The sequence below is a fragment of the Vespa velutina genome, chromosome 16 (assembly GCF_912470025.1).
Source record: "Vespa velutina chromosome 16, iVesVel2.1, whole genome shotgun sequence".
In the NCBI taxonomy this organism is placed as follows: Eukaryota; Metazoa; Arthropoda; class Insecta; order Hymenoptera; family Vespidae; genus Vespa; species Vespa velutina.
Window position 1 is genome coordinate 955001 of NC_062203.1, and position 20000 is coordinate 975000.

A 20000-nucleotide genomic window follows, 5' to 3' on the forward strand; every position below is an offset into this window, starting at 1 on the left:
TATCTACCTACGTCAGCATATCGACCTTATCGTCGAAATATCATGTGGTTATTGTTATCGTTATGCCTATAACGTGAGAAAGTTTAATCCGGAGATATAAAAAAAAAAAAAAAAAAAAAAAAAAAAAAAAGAAAAAAAAAAAAAAAAAAAAAAAAAAAAAAAAAAAAAAATTAAAAAAAAAAAAAAAAAAAAAAAAAAAGAAATTTAAGCAAGTCTTATGCGTTTCTTCGTCGTTCGAAGTTTAGAGAAATAATCATTTATAACATTTAATCATTAATAGATATTTTATTTGTTCGGATTAGAAAGGATAGAGATAAGAAGGAAGAAAGAAAATAAAAAGAAATTATCTAAATTGTCGAGGCGGCATGCACGCACAAACACACACATGTTAATGTGTTCACAAAGAAAGATGGAAAGTTACGACATTGGTATTATTATTATTATTATTATTATTATTATTATTATTATTATTATTATTATTATTATTAATTTTATCATGGGTTTCCATAATAATTATGTATGTCTATTATATTCGATTACACGTATTTTATAATCAACTTTAGTATGATAAAAAGCTCTACAAACGAAAAGAGAATAAACATCGTTCGTCGTGTATCTACATATGTATGTATATACGTATATATACACACACACACACACACATATATATATATATATATATATATATATATATGAATACCTTTACATATATAGATAGATAGGAACGTTTATAATGTAATAAGAGTATACGTACATGTTATATGGATGTATAAGGGGCATAGGGATGCACAACTTCAACATGAAAATGCGGAAATTCTACGGTGAAAACTAGGTTAGCGACTTTTCGAAACTTTGTTTGCCCATGGATGAAAAAGAAAATAAAGGATGAAGAGAGAGAGAAAGAGAGAGAAAGAGAAAGGAAGAAAGAAAACCTTCGAAGGGATCGTGAGAGAACGCTTAACTTCATCGACTTCTTTTGCTTCATAGTTATATAGATATGTTCGTCTATAGTTTTTCTGCATGCTTCTAGAAACGAAGAGAAACCTTAAACATGCCGTATATGTGTGTGTGTGTGTGTGTGTGTGTGTGTGTATGGAGAGAGAGAAAGAGAGAGCATATGAATATATATATATATATACACACACATGCGCATGCATATGTATTAATCGATTTTAATCGATTATTTGATTTAAAAAAAAAAGTAAATTATTAATGAATTATTAAATATAATATAAAATTTTTGAATAATAGATGAATGTAATTAAATCAATCTTTGAGTTTTTACGTAACAATTTAGTCAATGTAAATAAGAAGTGTTCTCCGTGCGGAATAATGTTCGTCGATGCAAGTGACTATTTATGCGAGAGTCTCGACGATGAGTCATTGAAAAAAAACGAAACACCAGCAGTGAGAGTCAATTTGCTCTTTCTTTCTGTCTCTCTCTCTCTCTCTCTCTCTCTCTCTCTCTCTCTCTCTCTCTCTCTCTCTCTCTCTTTCTCTCTCTCATATACACACACACATATACACACATTTAATATATAAACTTTCTATCTGTCTCTATTTCTTTCACATCTATAGTACTTTTCTAGGATTGCGTTTGAGAGTTCGTTAGATATGTATATAGGGTCACCACACGATAGAATGAGACAAAGAAACAGATAGATAGACAGACAGAGTAAGAGTGATGCATATATATATATATATATATATATATATATATATATATATAAAGAAAGAGAGAGAGAGAGAGAGAGAGAGAGAGAGAGAGAGAGAGAGAGAGAGAGAGAGAGAGAGAGAGAGAGAGAGAGAGAGAGAGAGAGAGAGAATGGTTCGATAGGGCAGTAGAATATAAAATGTCGTTGGATATCGTCTCGACATTGTTGCAGAACATTTCGAACAATTTTCCCAACCAATGACATTAATAATATTTTCTTCGGGTATTCATTTGATATATATATATATATATATATATATATATATATATATATTTATATCGTTTATCCTTTGAAATTTGTCGCGTTTATTTATGGAGAAAACAAAAATGAAATATGAAAACAAAAGAGAAATAAGAAATCGTTTTTGATAAATACGAAGCTAGCAATAATAATTGGAATGATTTTCTCTCTCTCTCTCTCTCTTTCTCTCGAACGAACGAACGAACGAACGAACGAATAATATGAGGACGCTTAAGCATATCAATCGTAAACAGGATTCATACATACCGTCTTAAGGGCCAGTTTCTTTTATACGTATGTATGTATGTATTATATTTACGTTCGAGGACTGTTATATCTATTATATCGATCGAAATGTTCTCCTAGCTTCCTCTAATCTCTTTCCTTCAAGGCCTGTCGATACTCTTTGCCTTCTCTCTCTCTCTCTCTCTCTCTTTCTGTTCGTCCGTTCGTCTGTCTGTCTGTCTGTTCGTGATAAAAAATGTATTTCAGACTACTACCACCTTACCGGTTCACAATATGATATTTAATGTTAGAACTATTCTTATCGTACATGTATATGTCGTAACTTATATACTATACATGGATATAATACTTATAATCAAGTTTTAAAATTGATATACGATGAAAAGAAGAAAACGTATTATTTCGTACAATTCGTATATATATATATATATATATATATATATATATATATATATATATATATATATATATATTTCTTTCACATTCCACACGAGAAAGTCGTTTTTTAATCTACGCTTTAAATTATAAATCGATAATATAGACAAAAGGAATTATTTCAAATCGTCGCGAAAGCGCGCTCGGCAACATTCGAATTTATTTGGAATAACGAAATTATCGTGTACGGTGGTACGTAGAGAGCATAGGAATAGCAGTTAAATCGTAGGCAGAAAGAGTGAGAGCGAACGAATAACGTGAGAGGAAGAATGAGTGAGTTAGTGATAATAAGAGAGATAGATAGATAGACAGACAGAGAGAGAGAGAGAGAGGTCGAAGAAACGAGCGGAGAAAGCTTCGGTCGTGTTCGGTTCTCTTCGCGACGATCCGAACACGCTATAGTGGGGAGTATGTAAGCTTAAGAGAAGGGCCGAGAAGTGGAGTGGGGGATGGGAGTGAGTGGAGGGGATGGTGGTAACGAATGCGTGCGCGGCCGAGTAACGAGAGAGAGAGAGCGGTTGTCAGTGTCAGTTTGTTCGTCGCGCCGGTTAGTTGTTTGGGGTTTGCGTCGACGCAGGCCTCTCCTCTGTGCGTTGCACGCTTTTTTATCCCCCTCAATCCATCAATCCACCCCCGTCGTCTTGCCCCGTCCTCCCCTCGCGAATATACCCCTTCAGTATCCTTCCCCCCACCAATACTCGAGTCACTTTAATCCCGCAAGAAATTGTTAAAAATAACATTATTATTATTATTGGGTTTTATTTGAAGCGCGCGAGATCTCTTTTTTTAAACGACTCGGAAGAAGGAGCGTCTTACTGCCTCCGCACCTCTACCCCTTTCCCCTTTCCCTCAAACTCCAACTCCCCACCTACTCGAGCCTGCAGCCGCGTAATAACAACGGCCGGGATTTTAGTTCTCGCGTCGTTCCTTCTCTTCTCTTCTCTTCGTCGATCTCTTCTTCGATCCTCGCGAACAGTATAACGGCGGCAACAGCGCCAGCAGCAGTAGCAGTAGCAAAAACAACAACAACAACACAGCAACGACCGTTTTATATCGGTGAAAATATCGTCACGGAGAAAATATCGCGGGAGAATATATCCCGCGAGAAGTTCCATATTGCGTCTCGTTCGATTCGTTTCGTTGTAATTTAGTTCGTTCGTCGTTCGTACGCACATACATACGTACGTACGTACGTACGTTCGTTCATTTCTCTTTTTTTTTTTATTTTTTTTTGTTGTAAATATATACACATATATATATATATATATATCAACCCGAACAATTAACATTATCCGTTGTACGAGATACGATTGAAGGAACTCTCGAGATTTTGGAACGAAGAGGAACGAAGAGGAATAAAATCCGTAAAATCCGCGTTCCTGTTGTTATTATCTGTATTTTCCTTTGAGCGTTAATTCTCGAAAGTGAAAGATAGAACAAGAGAAAGAAAATACGTTTATATTATATTAAAGAGGAGGAGGAAGGAGGAGGAGTAAGAGAAGGAGGAGGAGGAGGAGGAGAAGGAAGGAGGTGGTGGAGGTGAAGGTGAAGGAGGAACAAGTGGAACTGGATCGCGCGTATTGCCGGCAAATTGGCGCCAAAAAAGAAGAGAGAGAGAGAGAGAGAGAGAGAGAGAGAGAGAGAGAGAGAGAGAACCGAAACCGAAAGTTAAGAAAATAATCTCGTCATCGTCGGCGTCGTCGTAGTTTGGATATTCGAGAAGAACAAAGAAACGACATTAGAAACGAACGTGACGTTTATTTCTTCTGCTTTTCCTCTCCGTCGTTTTTCTTCCTTTCTTCTACGTTTCTTTGCCCTGCGATTTCCCGACCAAGAGGACGGAAGAAGCTCGAACTAGATGTAAGTAAACTAAAATTCCGTCATCATCGATCGATCGTTCGTTCGTTCGTTCGTTCGTTCGTTCTTATTAGTCTCTTATTTTCTGTTTCTCTGTTTTTATTACTATCTCTCTATCTTCTGTGTCCTTGAACGGTCCGAAGACGATCTCAAGCGCACAGAAACTCGTCACTTCGTATACTAGGTATTTAAAAAAAAAAAAAAAAAAAAAAAAAAAAAAGAAAGAAAAAAAAAAAGGAAAAAGAAGGTCCTCTTTTCCCTCCCACCTTTCGTAATGTTACTACGCCGTTTCGAACTACGAGGATCTCAGTATGTAAATTTAGAGAAAGATTTTGACAATTGAAAAAAAAATCTCGATCTTGTCAGTATATATATATATATATATATATATATATATAGATGTTTATATTGATATATTGTACATACTTATGTGTACGTGTATATGTGTGTGTGTTTAGAAACGTTTCACGACGACAACCTTCTAGAAAGATCTCGAGAAGCCGGTGCTTCGGCGTTCTCGCGCATGTCACATTAGAAGCGCCAAATCCGAACAATCAAATCATCACATATTCTATATCGTCTCACGTTTATTTGTTTACGTAATTTTATGATATTAAAAAGAAAACAAAAAAAAAAAAAAAAGAATTAATAAAAATGATTTAAAAGTTTTTTTTTTTTTTTTTTTTTTTTTTTTTTTTTTTTTTTTTTTTTTTTTAAATCGAAAAAAAATATGTTGGACAGAAAAAGAGAAAACAAAATACTAGAAGAGATATACGTATATAATATATATTTGTTTTTCCGTAATTACAAATAAGTTAATTGTGATAAATGTTGTTCTTATACATAAACACAAAGTGGCAAGAAATTTTTGAATAATAACTATATTTCAACGCGCACTTTTGTAGAATCTACGACGTATGCGACTTTGTTTTTACATGCTCTGGACCACGTAATCCATGTTTCCTGTTAAAAAATTATTGTTTACTATTATAAACGTCGCATAGTGAGGAAGGAAATTCTTAAGCTTCGGTACACATCGGACAAACAAGAGAGAGAAAGAGTGAGAGAGGGATCGACGGGCGAGGGGAAGGAAGAGAGAAAGAGAAGGACCATCGTGTATACACACACACACACACACACACATATGTGTACAATGTAAGATTGTTTTTGCTCCAAAATTTTGTTTACCACGTAGAGATCCGAGAAGTATAGAACGTGTCAACGAACAACAGAGAAAGAGAAAGATGAATAGATAAATAGGTAAATACATAGTGAGAAAGAGAAAGAGAGATAGTGAGAAAGAGAAAGAGAGAGAGAGGGAGAGAGAGAGAGAGACCATCGTACATAATGCTCGCGTGCTCTCATTCGCGGAATCCTCGTGTTTCGTAAGCAATTACGTAATCTACGTGATAGTCCGACGACTTGAAAGAATAATAGGCTTTTTCAAATATGCCATCACATTTTCACGATATCTTTCTACGAATGCGAAACCTGTGCGTAGTTTTTTCCCTTATCGATTTCGAACGTCTTTACGACCTCTTCCTCTTCGTTCTCCTGTCTCCTTGTCCTTATACTCACTCCTCCCTTTCTACCTTATCCCCATCCCCCACCCCACTTACCCCTTATCCTTCTTAGTTTCTTATTTGCGCATTGATTCCACACGATTCTATTAAGATCGAACTATAAATCATCATCCCTCGTTTCTTTTAATATCTATATATTTATATATTGTGCGTTTGTCTATCTAAATCTTTCTTTTTCGATTAAAACAGCTGGCCGCACCATACTTTGTTTTCTATTACTTTTGTTTTTTTTTTTCATTTCTTTTTTTTTTTTTTTTTTTTTTTTTTTTATTTACAAATTTTTTTCATTTTTTTTTTTTTTTTTTTTTTTTTTTTTTTTTTTTGTCACGAAGTTACGAAAGAAATTCTCTCCTATTCCCACCCCCCACCCTCCTTCTCTCTCTCTAATACATTCCAGACAGGTTATGTATTATTGAATAATTTTCGTTTTTTGATTTTCAAAAGAAGAAGAAAGAAAAAAAAGGGGGAAAAAAAATAACGTAACGTCGTTATTTATCAATTTGTTTCTCTTTTGTTTTCGTTTCATGTCAAATTCTTTTCCTCTCTCTCTCTCTCTCTCTCCGTTTTTTTTTTGTTTATTTTTTTTTCGGTAGGAAAAAAAAAACATTCGGGTATGGCCTTTCCCGTTTTTTTCTTTTCTTTTTTTCTTTTTTCTCATTTTTTTTTTTTTTTTTTTTTTTTTTGCACACGTTCATTTCACATTCCTGACAAGTTTTTGCATTGGAATTATTACGTAACGTTGAAATATGTATAATACACGTTATATTATGAGAAAGAGTTCAGCCGTAACAATAGAGACAAAGCGTGAATTTTGTCGCTTATGTATTTTAACCGAACTTCAGCGCAATCATTATCGTATGCGTGATATTTTTCAAAGAATGACCAATGGATTCGTTCTATGTCGAATAAACGACGTCTGTCGTTTAACGATCGTTCCGTTCATAAAATCGTGTAGTATTGTCCAACGCTTAGACATATATATATATATATATATATATATATATACACACACACACATAGATATAAATATAGAGATATAGATATATAGTCCCATATGCATAATACATGAATATATATATACACACACATACATACATAAATGCATAATATGTATATACATATGAGAATATGCAAGTACACACGTAAATGTGTTTGAAACGATCTGTTCGAGATCTCGCTTAGTCAAAGCTATCGCATTTATTCTCTCTCTCTCTCTCTCTCTCTCTCTCTCTTTATGCTTCTCTCGTGGTACCTCACATCTGTCTACTTTATTATTTTTATATAGTCGCGATGACTTCATCAGGATGACGATTGCTGGAATGCTCGAGCCACCCGTGATATGTATTTTAATAATGCAAATATAGTTTTTATTTGCCAAATCAAACTTATGTACATATTAAAGATATTCACTTTTACGTCTATGAAAATAGATTTACTCGTTTCATAAAAAAAAGGGGGGGGGGTAAAGAAGTATAACCTATTGTAAGATATTATATTTTTCAAGGACGAAATTAATCGATATGCATTCGTACGATACAATACGAACGAATTTTTCATATTAACTTATATATCGTTCTCTTTCATTCCTAAAGACAACTTCATTTCGAAATTGAGATCGCGAATGGGGAAGGCGATTCGTGATAAGATCTCGCACGCGTTACGTTGCCTCTCTTTCTTTCTTTATTTCTCTCTTCTGAGAGAAAAAGATTAATGGCCGATCCTAAGTCTGTGTTGCATGGCGGATGACCAGATGTGTGTAATGATATTATTTTCATTTGAAAGCACATACAATCAACTTTATGATAACTTCCATTTTTTTTTCTTTTCTTTCTTTTTTTTTTTTACTATAAATTTGTTATAAATATATATATATATATATATATATATATTTCTATATAAATTTATATTTATTATTTATATTTATAATTCATATTTACCAATTTTTTTTTTTCCTGTAAATAAATTTATGTAATATACGAATGTATATTTTTTATACGTATGCTGGGATTTAAAAAGAAGGAAAAAATGAAAAAGAAAAGATTAATTTTTTTTTTATCGTTCATATCACGATATCACGCGATTAAATTGAAATTTATGATGGCGATGGGTATCGACGAATCAGTCTATAATAAATTCATACGATCTTTAGGAAAGATTATAAGATGATTGTATTGTAACAAATTGATGCCAATAATATAATTGTGACATATATTTTATTCGTTTTTCTTCCTATCTTATTTTCTTTTTCTTTCTTTTTTCTTTCTTTTTTTCAATTTTTTTTTTTTTTCCTTTTATTATTATTTTTCATGGAAATTACGCAATCTCAAAGAGTAGTAATCGAAGTTGACTTGATTACGTAATCGTGCAATAGATTACAATAATCTTGTCAGAGATGACCGATAAGAGAGAGAGAGGGAGAGAGAGGGAGAGAGAGAGAGAGAGAGAGAGATTATCGTCGCGTGAGCAAAAACGATTAATGGAATCTTTTTATCGTACTACGATAATACATCTCGCAAGAGTTACTACATATTGTAAGATATTTTTCTAGGGGTATGTTGAAAATGTTTAGATATTTATAAAGGAGGCCTATCGTGAGAATATCGGTCGTTTTCATCAAACATTCGAAAAATATTATCATACTTTTATAACGAAAGATTAAACAAATAATCTCACGTTCCTAACAGAGTTGCATAATTCTTTATTATTATTCTTTTTCCTGTTCTTTCTTTCTTTCTTCCTTTTTTTGTTTTGTTTTTATTTTTCCAGCAAATATGTGCGCATCCTTTTTTTCTTTTTTCCTTCTTCTTCTGTCCCGCTTTTCGCCCTTCCTTTTTTTTACTCTTCTTCCTTCTTCTTCTTCTTCTTCTTCTTCTTTTATTTTCTTTTTTTTTTTTTTTCGAACGAGTTTATCAATCTCAACGTTACGCAATTTACGAGTTATTTTATTTGATACACCGAGATTGATCACTCGCTATTAAAGAGAAAGAGAGTGAGGTGGGGGGGGGGAGGGATAGTGAGGAGAGATAGGGGGAACAAGGAAAAATATTTATAGGAAAAAAAATAAACGTCCTCTAAACATCTTACATCCGATATCTTTTATTATTATTATTATTATTATTTAAAAAAAATAAATAAATAAAAATAAAAAAAAGAAATAAAAAAATAGAGAACGAATTCTTCCTAGTTTTGTTGTTCGACGGAGAAAGTTAAATGGATTCTAATCGTTATTATGCATATCTATATATATATATATATATATATATATAAAATACATAAGATGCATGTATCACCTCTCTCTCTTTCTCTTTCTCTCTCTAATCACGATGTAAGACTTCCGTAATAGTAATTTTTAGCTGGGTCAAGTAGCGAACATCGAGATAAGAAATTACATGTAACGATATGACATTAGAGAAGTAGTATTGGAATTTGTATTTTCACCTCTTCGTGATTTCAACTATAGATCTTTTCTTCTTCGTCTTCTTTTTTTTTTCGATGGAGTGGGAGAAGGGGGATGAGAGGGGCATAGCGGGGCAGAGGGAGAAATAATATTTTTCTTATTATCGTTAAGCCTTTCACCATCCGTCACCGTGCCATCGCACTTCCTTCTTTCTCTTCTCATTATTTTATTATTTTTTTCTTTTTTTTTTCTTTTTCTCTCTCTCTCTCTCTCTCTCTCTCTCTCTCTCTTTCTTTCTTCCGTTCCTTTTCTTTTATCTTTTATCGACAATACAATACATATATATATATATATATATATATATATATACATAATAATAATATGCAATAATAATGGTATAGAATAATTTTCTTATAATGTGTATAACAATATATCTATGAATGTGTATTAAATACGAATTAGTAATTTAACAAAGATAAGTGGTGTCACGAAATTAGATTTCGACGAAGGAAGAATACATTGCCGAGTCACATTCGACGTGCATATATGCATCCTGTCGAGTCATGTTCGACGCGCAGATGGATTTCTGTCGAGTCACGCTCGACATAATTTCGATTAAAGTGTCCCCGATTAAAAAATTCGAAAGGCATGCTGAAAGTTTCGTCGGCGCGTTAATTAAACGGATTCCTGATCGATTACTAGGAGGAACTAGCAGCTTTGCGAGAAAGAGAGACAGACAGAGAGAGAGAGAGAGAGAGATCGAGGGCGCAATATGTCGGGCATAAATTTTAAACGTTTCTCATTGAGAGCAAGATAGCGTTTGACTTGTATGCAGTATTCGGGGCCTCTCTCTATCTTTGCATCCTGTCTGACTGTTGCCTGACTACTTGTTTGCTTGCTTTGCTTGTGCTTGCTTGATTACTTGCTTGCTTGCTTGCTTACTTGCCTTTCACTTGTTTCGTTAGAACGGCTTGCTCGTTTCCACGACATTTTTCATAATCGTCGCAATCTCGTCGCTCCTCCGAAGTAACATCGAACGATTTTTCTTTTCTATTTTTCTTTTTTTTTTTTTTTTTTTTTTTTTTTTTTTTTTTTTTTTTTTTTTTTTTTTTTTTTTTTAACTATCCTTTGTTTTATTTTTATTTTTTTTTTTCGATGACGATTTAATCGTCACTGTAGTTTAATGTCGACTCATATAATTGACAAAAAATCGTCCCGAAACGAAACGAGATGTAATTAAGTTTATGGGTAATCCATTATGAGTTTCAAGTCACGTACTTATCGAAATCAATTCGTCGTTCCAAAGCGTGTATCGCAGCCGCATCTCTCTCTCTCTCTCTATCTCTCTCTCTCTCTCTCTCTATCTCTATCTCTGCGTATTGCTCGTCGTTCATCTTGAATTATATACAAAAGAATATAATTCGTTATCGCGTGTTTGTTCTCACGATCAATGGAGATCCTTAACTTGATTCGAGTTACGAATCCGCTCAAAGCTCTTCTATTTTCAAATATGTGATATCGCGGAGAAAATATATTGATAGAAAATGAAATTGTCGATAAGCTTTTAATTCTCGATCTTCGTTCTTCGAGTACGATCGAACACGAATGATCAATCATCTCGTTCGAGGATCGATACTTTTGTTGTTTCTCTTTAAGAAAAATTGACAAATTGAGAAGAAAGGATTAAAATATTTTCTACACGTATTAATACGCGTAATATATATATATATATATATATATATATATCTCCTCTTATCAAAGATATTCTCGTTGATTTAAATTTAGAAGAGGAATGAAAAAAAAATGAAACAAAAGAAATTAAAAAAGAATGTATATATATATATATATAAGTAAATAAAAACAAAGAAGAAAGAAAGAATCAGTCTTGTTTCAACGGCATTGGCTATCTATCGATAACCATTTAGCCCACGTTAGAATATATATATATATGTTGCAAAATTCTTAAGCGGGAGAGCCTCCCTTGACATTAAAACGTACACGAACCACGACGTCGTGCGTTCCATCGCTAAAGCGTGTAATGCACATCTAACTCTCCTCTATCTATCTTTTACCTACGTTACCGACCACGCATTCGACCTTTTCTCTTCTGCATATTTATCTATCTATCTATCTCTCTCTATCTCTTTCATTTTTATTTCACTGTCTTTTCTTCTCCCATCGTTGTCTCTTCTCATTCTTCTATCCGTAGCCTCACGTTCGTGCACCGGGGTCAAGTGCGCCTTCGAGCGCGATATGCACTTTGTCTGTCCTTACATCCGTGCGCATGCGCGCGAGTTGCTTGCGCGAACGGGAAAAAAACAAATAAGAAGAAAGAGAAAACAAACAAACAAAAAATAGGAGAAATGATTTCCTTCTCTCTCTCTCTCTCTCTCTCTCTCTCTCTCTCTCTCTTTTCGTTTCTTATATTTTCGAATAATTATTATATCGCGAATATTATTTTATCGTTTCCGGAAAAAGTTCAATAAATTTCTTGTATGAATTCTTCTCTTTCTTTTTTTTTCTTTTTTCCTTTTTTTTTTTTTTTTTTTTTTTTTTTTATTTTATTATAATTGATGAAAGCAACGTTTACGAAATGAATGTGTCAGGTTTAAATAAACGAAATTAAATGTCTCTTAGGATTTAGGAGATAGGAATGATTCACTCTGTCTGATGATATAATGTTTTATTTGTTGACATTAGGGAAATGTGTTTGGGCACACATTAAAAGTACGATTATTTTATTGAAAGAGATAATGGTGTTATGGCGCGCGCGCGTTGATGATGATGATGCCTGTAAAATCGTGGCGAGAAAGCGTTAGAATTCCTTAGAAACAAACGTTCGTCTTGTTCTCGCGAAACGCGTAACGCCACCATCACCACAACACTATCACGATGTGGCACGTTACATGGCACGCAATTGCAACGTCATACCAACGCGTACGAATAACTTTCCAACGTGAATTCTCACGGATCCATTTATATCTATCGCTTCGTGTATAAACTTGACGAAACCGCGAGACTCAAGATAATAATTTTATCGTGCCACTGTAAATTTGATACTGCTATATATATATATATATATATATATATATATATATATATATATATATATATATATATAGGGATTAAGTTTCGTTTGATTTTATAAAGGAAAACAAAAAAGAATAAAAAAGGAAGAAATACAAAAAAGAACAAAAAATTTGTTATCTTTTTTTTTTTTCTTCTTCTTTTTATATATTTTTTATTTCGATAGAAGATGTTTCGTTAAATGATAAAATTTTATCCAATAAGAAAATAAAGATAAAACTAGTTTCGTTTCGTTTCGTATAAAAAACGAGGATAAATACGAAGAAGAAGAAGAGGAAGAAAAAGAAATTAAACTATTAAAATGGATTATTCGAAAAAAGTTTATTTGCAAATTTTTCTAGTTGAATCGTTTGTACTTTTTTTTTTTTTTTTTTTTCTTTTTTTTCTTTTCTATTTTGAAGCAAATGCATCTTGTCGATTTGTCGTATAATTTTAAGTGAATGCTCCAGTTTTAGGCCTGTAAAAAAGAAAGAAAAAGGAATGTGGCCAATCTTTCAAGGTTCATAATAAGCATGTACCAGGGTGTGGTATGCGCCTGGAAAACGTAACTGGCAAAAGCAATAACCGATCTCGTTATGATATTGGCAAATCATCGGTTGAGGTTCCCCGGTTGTACTTTTTTTTACCTTTTCTCTCTTTTTTGTCTTTCTTTCTTTCTTATTTTTTTTTTGTTTGTTTCATTTTTCCTGCATTTTTTCTTCTTTTTTCTTTTTTCTTCTTTTTTTTTTTTCTTCTTCTTCTTCTTCTTTTTTCTTCCTTTTCTTTTTTTTAAATTGTTTCAATATTCCCTCGCAATTTTATTTTCGATGCACGTAAACCGCGTTCGTGTAAAGAGATATTATTTAATTATGGCGTTGGCCATTAAATCGATATGTTCGTATAGAATTTTTTTTATTTCTCTCTTATATCAAACAAATGTGCAAACAGGAAGAAAGTTTATTTGAATTTCGTCAATGAAATATGAAATCCAAAGAGCACACATTGAATGAATAAAAGTTGATTCATTCGTATGGTCAACTTTCGAGTCATCAAATTTATTTCCATTCCTTCAAGAAAGAGAGAGAGAGAGAGAGAAAGAGAGAGAGAGAGAGAGAGAGAGAGAGAGAGAGGGAGAGAGGGAGAGAGAGAAGAAAGAAAGAGAACAAAACTAATATGGTATTTCTAATACGTTTCTAATCTTTCCCTCGCACGTTGCATCTTCTTGGGTGGAGTCGTCTCTGTCAAGGTTTCTCTTGCATATTCTTATCGGAGAGAAGGCAATGTAAAGAATTGCTTGTCCTACATAAAGTAGATCCTCGAGGTCGTTGCAACTTCGTCTATAGAGATATAATATTGCCAATCGAATGGAAAAAAGATTTCTCTTAGTCTTTGAATAACCTTCGGAAAAATCTATCGAAACTCTTGATTGACCAATTTCATTTAACTGTGTCGATTGTCATTTGCTAAGGAAATATATTCTATCTATCGGGGCTCTTTAATTTATAAATATTTTTTTTTTTTTTTTTTTTTTTTTTTTTTCCTAAGAAAAAGAAAAATATTTTTTTTAATTACCATATGTATATATATTTATATATATATATATATATTTCTTTTTTTAAATTGTACACAGTAACCACATGTATACATAATATAACTATCAGTCATTTCTTTATTTTTTTTTTCGTTTTAAGCAAATGAAATCATTATTAATGACAATTGGATAATTATCGCAGCTGCATAATTTGACGTTTCTAGAAAAGAATAAATAAATATTTAAAAGAAAAAAATAAATAAAAGAAAAAAAAAAGAGAGAGAGAGAGAAGAAAATAAGAGGGGAAAAAAAAAAGAGATCGCGAACGTGTTACGAGCAAAGAATATAAACGTTCACCGATAATATCCTGACAATATATTACACGCTCCATCGATTATATTACGTTCGATCGTAAATGCGATTGCCGACCTTGCACGTAAAATCCTCTCTCTTTCTTTCTCTTTCTTTCTCTTTCTCTCTCTTTCTCTTTTTTTTTTTTTTTGCCACGAACGTACACACAGACACACGCAGAGTGCTCTTTTGAGAAAATCCTGTAAAAAAAAAAAATGTTTTTACTGCTTCTTAAGAAACTTTTGCAACGTTCACTTTGCACGTGGACGCAACTACTATTTTTTGTGCATGTATTATATATATATATATATATATATATGTTTATGTATATATTTATGTATATGTTTGTGTATGCATGACCGTGATAAGAAATAAATAGTGTGCGAGATAGGGACAAAGAAATGGCCCACGGAGCGATATAAAGTACTCGCGATTTCGCGGTATCATTTTCAAGCGGATTTGTAGGCGTAACCCATTCTTCTTGCTGCTATAAATAAAGTTACGCTTTTCGTTACACATATGTATATATATATATATATATATATATATATATATATATATATATATATATATATATAAAACTATCGTAGATAGTTACTCGTTCTGTACATTCTTTTCTTCTGTCCGGGAACCGGATACGTCATGGGCATATTAGCTCGATTAAAAAGAAAAAAAAAAAAAAGAAAAGAAAGAAAGAAAGAAAAAAAGAGAGAGAGAGAGAGGAGAGAAATATAATAGAAAAAATAATAAAGAGAAAAAAAAAATGCTTGCTTTAAAAACAAAAAAGAATTTCCATCCAATTTGTATTATTATTTCGATCAATTTTATTCCAATCATAATTACCGATATACACGTACACATAGACACACACGCACACACACAAACATATATGTATATATTCCCTTAACTTCACGGGGAGCGCTTAATCGTTCTCTAGCATGGAAACATTGAAATATGCACATTTTAAATCTTGTTCTCTAATTAATATTAATACAAATGAGTATTTATCATTCTTTATTGAGATAAGAAAGAGACAGTTCGATGATCGTTTATCTCTCTTTTTTTTTCCATTTTTAATTCTTCTTTCTTTTCTTTTTTTTTTTTTCTTTTTTCTTTGTTTTTTTTATTCTCCATATACATAGAAATGCAAAGAGAAAAAGAGAGAGAGAGAAAGAGAGAGAGAGAGAGAGAGAGAGAGAGAGAGAGAGAGAGAGAGAGAGAGAACAAATGTTGACTTTTCGTTCACACTGCTCATTGACTATAAAGCATGTGTCAATGAGTCTTAAGGGATCGTTAACCTCCGTTACTTACGAACTACCGATATAGGTTTTATTTCTTGGTAATTAAAATAATTAAAACATTTCACGGCCAAGTTCCGCATAAGTTGATTAGCGATCAATGCGGAAATGAAACATCCGAAATAATACATTTGATAGCTATACATAACCGACAAAATGTATATCAATTGTTATAATCTTTTCTCTCTTTTTTCTTTTTTTTTTTTTTTTTTTTTTTACAGTTACTCAAATTAATTCAAATTTATTAAAATATATATATATATATATATCCACTCAATTAAATATATACAATATAAATTATTACTTATGTACAATGATCCAATGGAGAAAGAAAGAAATAAAAGAAAAAAGAAAAAGAAATAAAATTCTGATGGAAGTATCGTTTTATGAATGCTTCGAACGTTCTCTGAACATTCGAAATAATAGATTTGAAATGTCTTTATGATTGACAAAATATGTATAAATTATCGATTAGTATGATCATTTATTTTCTCTCTTTCTCTCTCTCTCTCTCTCTCTCTCTCTCTCTCTCTCTCTCTCTTTTTCTCTTTTTTTTTTTTTTTTTGTCTTCACGGTTGCGCGATATTAATTCAAGCGGAACAAATTATAATTTTTACTTTTTATCGAGAAATGTCGTTCTTTATATAAACGATTAAATAACACATATGATATAAATTATTAACAAATTACAGTACATAACTCCGTAAGAGAAAAAGGAAAAAGAAGAGAAAGGAAAGAAACGAATTCTTTTGGTAGTTATCATTTTAAGAAACGCTTCGAGCCTTTCACAAACGATCGAAATAATATATTGAAATGTCCTGCCTTTGATTAGAAGAAAAAAAAAAAAAAAGATAAAAAAAAACGAAGAAAAAAAGAATGTTAAAATTATCCATTAGTACGATCGTTTATTTTCTTCTTGTATTTTTTTTTTTTTTTTCTTTTTTTTTTCTGACTTCCGATAATTAAATCGTATTAATTCACTTCGAATTGGACTTAATGACGATAATGATTTAACTTCGAATTAATCCAAACAAATTTCAATTTTCATTTTTATTTAGAAATGTTCCTTTTATGTATATATATATAAATGATTGAAAAAGTAGAATTGTGAGATGTAAATTATTAAAGAAAGAAAAAGAGAGAAAAGAAAAAGCAAAAGAAATTCCGATGGAGGAGAGAACGAGTATCGAACTGAAATCTCTCGATGATTACTTTGACGTCGTCAAAAGATAGTTTAAAGTATTTTTTAATCCTTCGACTTCTTGACACGGAAAGATTTGATGAGGAAGGGAGGGGGGAGGAGGAGAGTAAGTGAAAAAAACAAACAGGGAAAAGTTCTTGCCGCGACGATCGTGCGAAGTGATAAGTTATAAAAGGGGGGGAAAAAAAAAGAAAGAAAAAAAAAAAAAAAAAGAAAGAAAGAAATTTTTTTAATAAAAAAAAAATTATAAAAAAGAAAGGGGGAAAAAAAAGATGTCGGACGTTATTACACCGATGGATACTACCAGATTGATTATAACCGATAAGAGTCCGTCTAGCCAATATAAAGTTGCATTTATTCTGTGGTTTACTACTTGGCATTATATCTATGTGTGTATGTGAAAATATGCGAATGTATATATTTTGTTGGAAGGATAAACTCATCGGTTACCGCGAACGTGACCTTTTTCTGGTATTTAGGATATAGGTATACGAGACATTTGCTTGAAACGTTCTCGCCTAAGCTCGTCTTATATTCTTCTTCTTCTTCTTTTTTTTTTTTTTTTTTTTTATTATTATTATTATTATTCATCTTCTTATTCTTATTCTTATTCTTATTCTTATTCTTATTCTTATTCTTATTCTTATTCTTATTCTTATTCTTTCAAATGTTCTTCGAGAATAAATCACAACTTTCGTTAAACTTTGGCAAATTCATATTTCACATCACATTGCTATAATCGATTATATTATTTCGTATAATCAATTTTTCCATTACACACAGTAGACAAACACTAGTAGACACACACACACACACACACACACACACACATATATATATATGTATATATACAGAGAGATATTTCTAAAGAATCTGTTCTTTTTCCTTATAGAAAAAAGCAACATGGCTGCCATTCGTCAGCGCGTTTCTCATTCCATCGAGCTCGTAATTTAGACTTACTGTAATCGAAAGGAAAGAGAGAGAGGGAGAGAGTTCCTTGTTTTTTTTCTTTTTTTAATTTTCTCTCTCTCTGTCTCTCTCTCTCTCTCTCTGTCTCTCTCTCTCTCTTCCTTCCCCTCCACTCTCTCTGTCTCTCTCTCTCTCTCTGTCTCTCTATCTATTCGTTTTTTTATTTCTAGTATTTCCAACAGACCGTTACATTGTAAGCGCGAACGGCTTAATTTGATGGCGCAAGAAGATATAAAGGGTTGTTGTACGTTTCGATAGCAAGTAACAACTCGAGAGGAATTCTATACCTTACCTACCTTAGAAATTCCTCTCTTGTCTAGAAAGAGAGAAAGAGTATAGAGAGACCGGTCGATTTGCCAATACACGCGCAGGACGACGCCAATTCACGTTTAACGTCGAGTGTGATGTTTTTTCTCTCTCTCTCTCTCTCTCTTTCTCTTTCTCTCTCCTGTGTTTTTTGCGTTTTTCTTTTTCTTCCTCTCTCTCTCTCTCTCTCTCTCTCTCTCTCTCTCTCTCTCTCTCTCTCTCTCTCTCTCTCTCTCACATACACACAGTAGAACGGTGAGTGGAATGATAGAAATTTCGAAAGTATTTTAAAGTTCGCGCGAATTTTAAATGCCTGTCCGATCAATTTAATAATTTTTCTCTTTTCTTCGAAAGAAAAAAAGAAGAAGAAGAAAAGAAATATAAAAAATAAGGAAAAAGAAAAGAAAAGAATTCTTCACCAATATCTTCCAACCATTTTCATTTATCTCCGTAGCAGCCACCCTTTCTCTTCTTCTTCTTCTTCTTCTTCTTCTTCTTTCTGTTGTTCTTCTTGTTTCTCTTCTTCCTTCCCTTCTTGTTTTTCTTCTTTCTCTTCTTGTTTTTCTACTTCTTCGTTTTCTTCTTCCTCCTCCCTCTCCTCCTCTTTATCCAACATATTCCATGTATTTACTTTTACTTTATCCCTAAGTAAATTCCATGCGCAACTATCCAGGAATGCACTCACGTAAAAGTCGTTTCACTCTCTTTGAAAGTCCGCCATCTCATTAACCGAGTCGAATCGGCAGTACTTTCAATCGATTTACCATGTTACCATATCATCGTCTCTTTATTTCTTCTTCTTCTTTTCCTTTTTTCCTTGCTTTTCTTTCTTTCTTTCTTTCTTTTTCTCTCTTTTTTTTTTCTTTCTTTTTTTTTTAAGTTTACTTGTCCACGAGACGTCTTTGCCTCTCTCTCCTTTTATTTTTCCTTTCCTTTTCTTTTCTTCTTCTTCTTCTTCTTCTTCTTCTTCTTCTTCTTCTTCTCGTCTCTTCTTTCTTTTTCTTTCTTCCTTTTCTTTTTTTTTTTTTTTTTTTTTTCTTGTTCTTTTTGTCCCACACGGAGAAAATCTAAGGAAATTCATCATGTTTCAAATGACTTTTCGTGAGTAGTATGTTAAATTGAAAAACAAAGAAGTTCGCCTTTCACAAAGTATTTGAACGTATTGAAACGAGCTTGATGCCTTCGGCACTTTTTCCGTCTTTATACGAAACGATACGACTCTCCCTATTAACGATAGTAGAACCTTTAGTAATCTCTCTCTCTCTCTCTCTCTCTCTCTCTCTCTCTCTCTCTCTCTCTCTCTCTCTCTCTCTCTCTCTTTTTCATTCTACTTGTCTAACGCATTGCGTTGTCTCATTTTGAAAGTTACGCTCTTAAATATGTATAAGATACGTGTGTGTGTGTGTGTGTGTTGTACGATCATTAGCAATTCCACGTTCATTCTCTAAAACATTTGCCTCCACGAATTAGATAAAACAACAAAATTGAGAATATAACTATCTCCGACGATCGATCGATCGATAAGTATAATTCAATAATCTTGCGTCCGGCATTTTGCAATTACCCTCTTGGATTATCGATCAATCGATCTGCCATTTTGATTTTCATAAATGATCGTAATTACGTTTCATCACGAACTTTGACAATATATTGGAGAGAGCGAAAGAGGATTGGAGAGAGAGAGAGAGAGAGAAAGAGAGAGAGAGAGAGAATCATTATGGAAATTATAAAAAAGGGATTAAAAAAAATAAAGTAGAAGAAGCGAAAAAAAAGGGGGAAACGAATTAAAAATTATTTCTGTCAGA

General features: G+C 32.6%; 1 protein-coding gene across 2 annotated transcripts in view; it reads left to right on the forward strand.

The window, feature by feature from the left end:
* LOC124954978 (terminal nucleotidyltransferase 5C) overlaps positions 1–20000 on the forward strand; it is a 68131-nt gene that overhangs the window by 30072 nt on the left and 18059 nt on the right. The window contains exon 1 of one of the 2 annotated variants that reach the window (XM_047508713.1): positions 3162–4496. The exons of the other annotated variant lie outside the window; for it this stretch is intronic. The gene's annotated coding sequence lies outside the window, so the exon portion shown is untranslated. Of the gene's footprint in view, positions 1–3161; positions 4497–20000 lie in introns of those variants that run through there. 2 annotated transcript variants of the gene reach the window in all.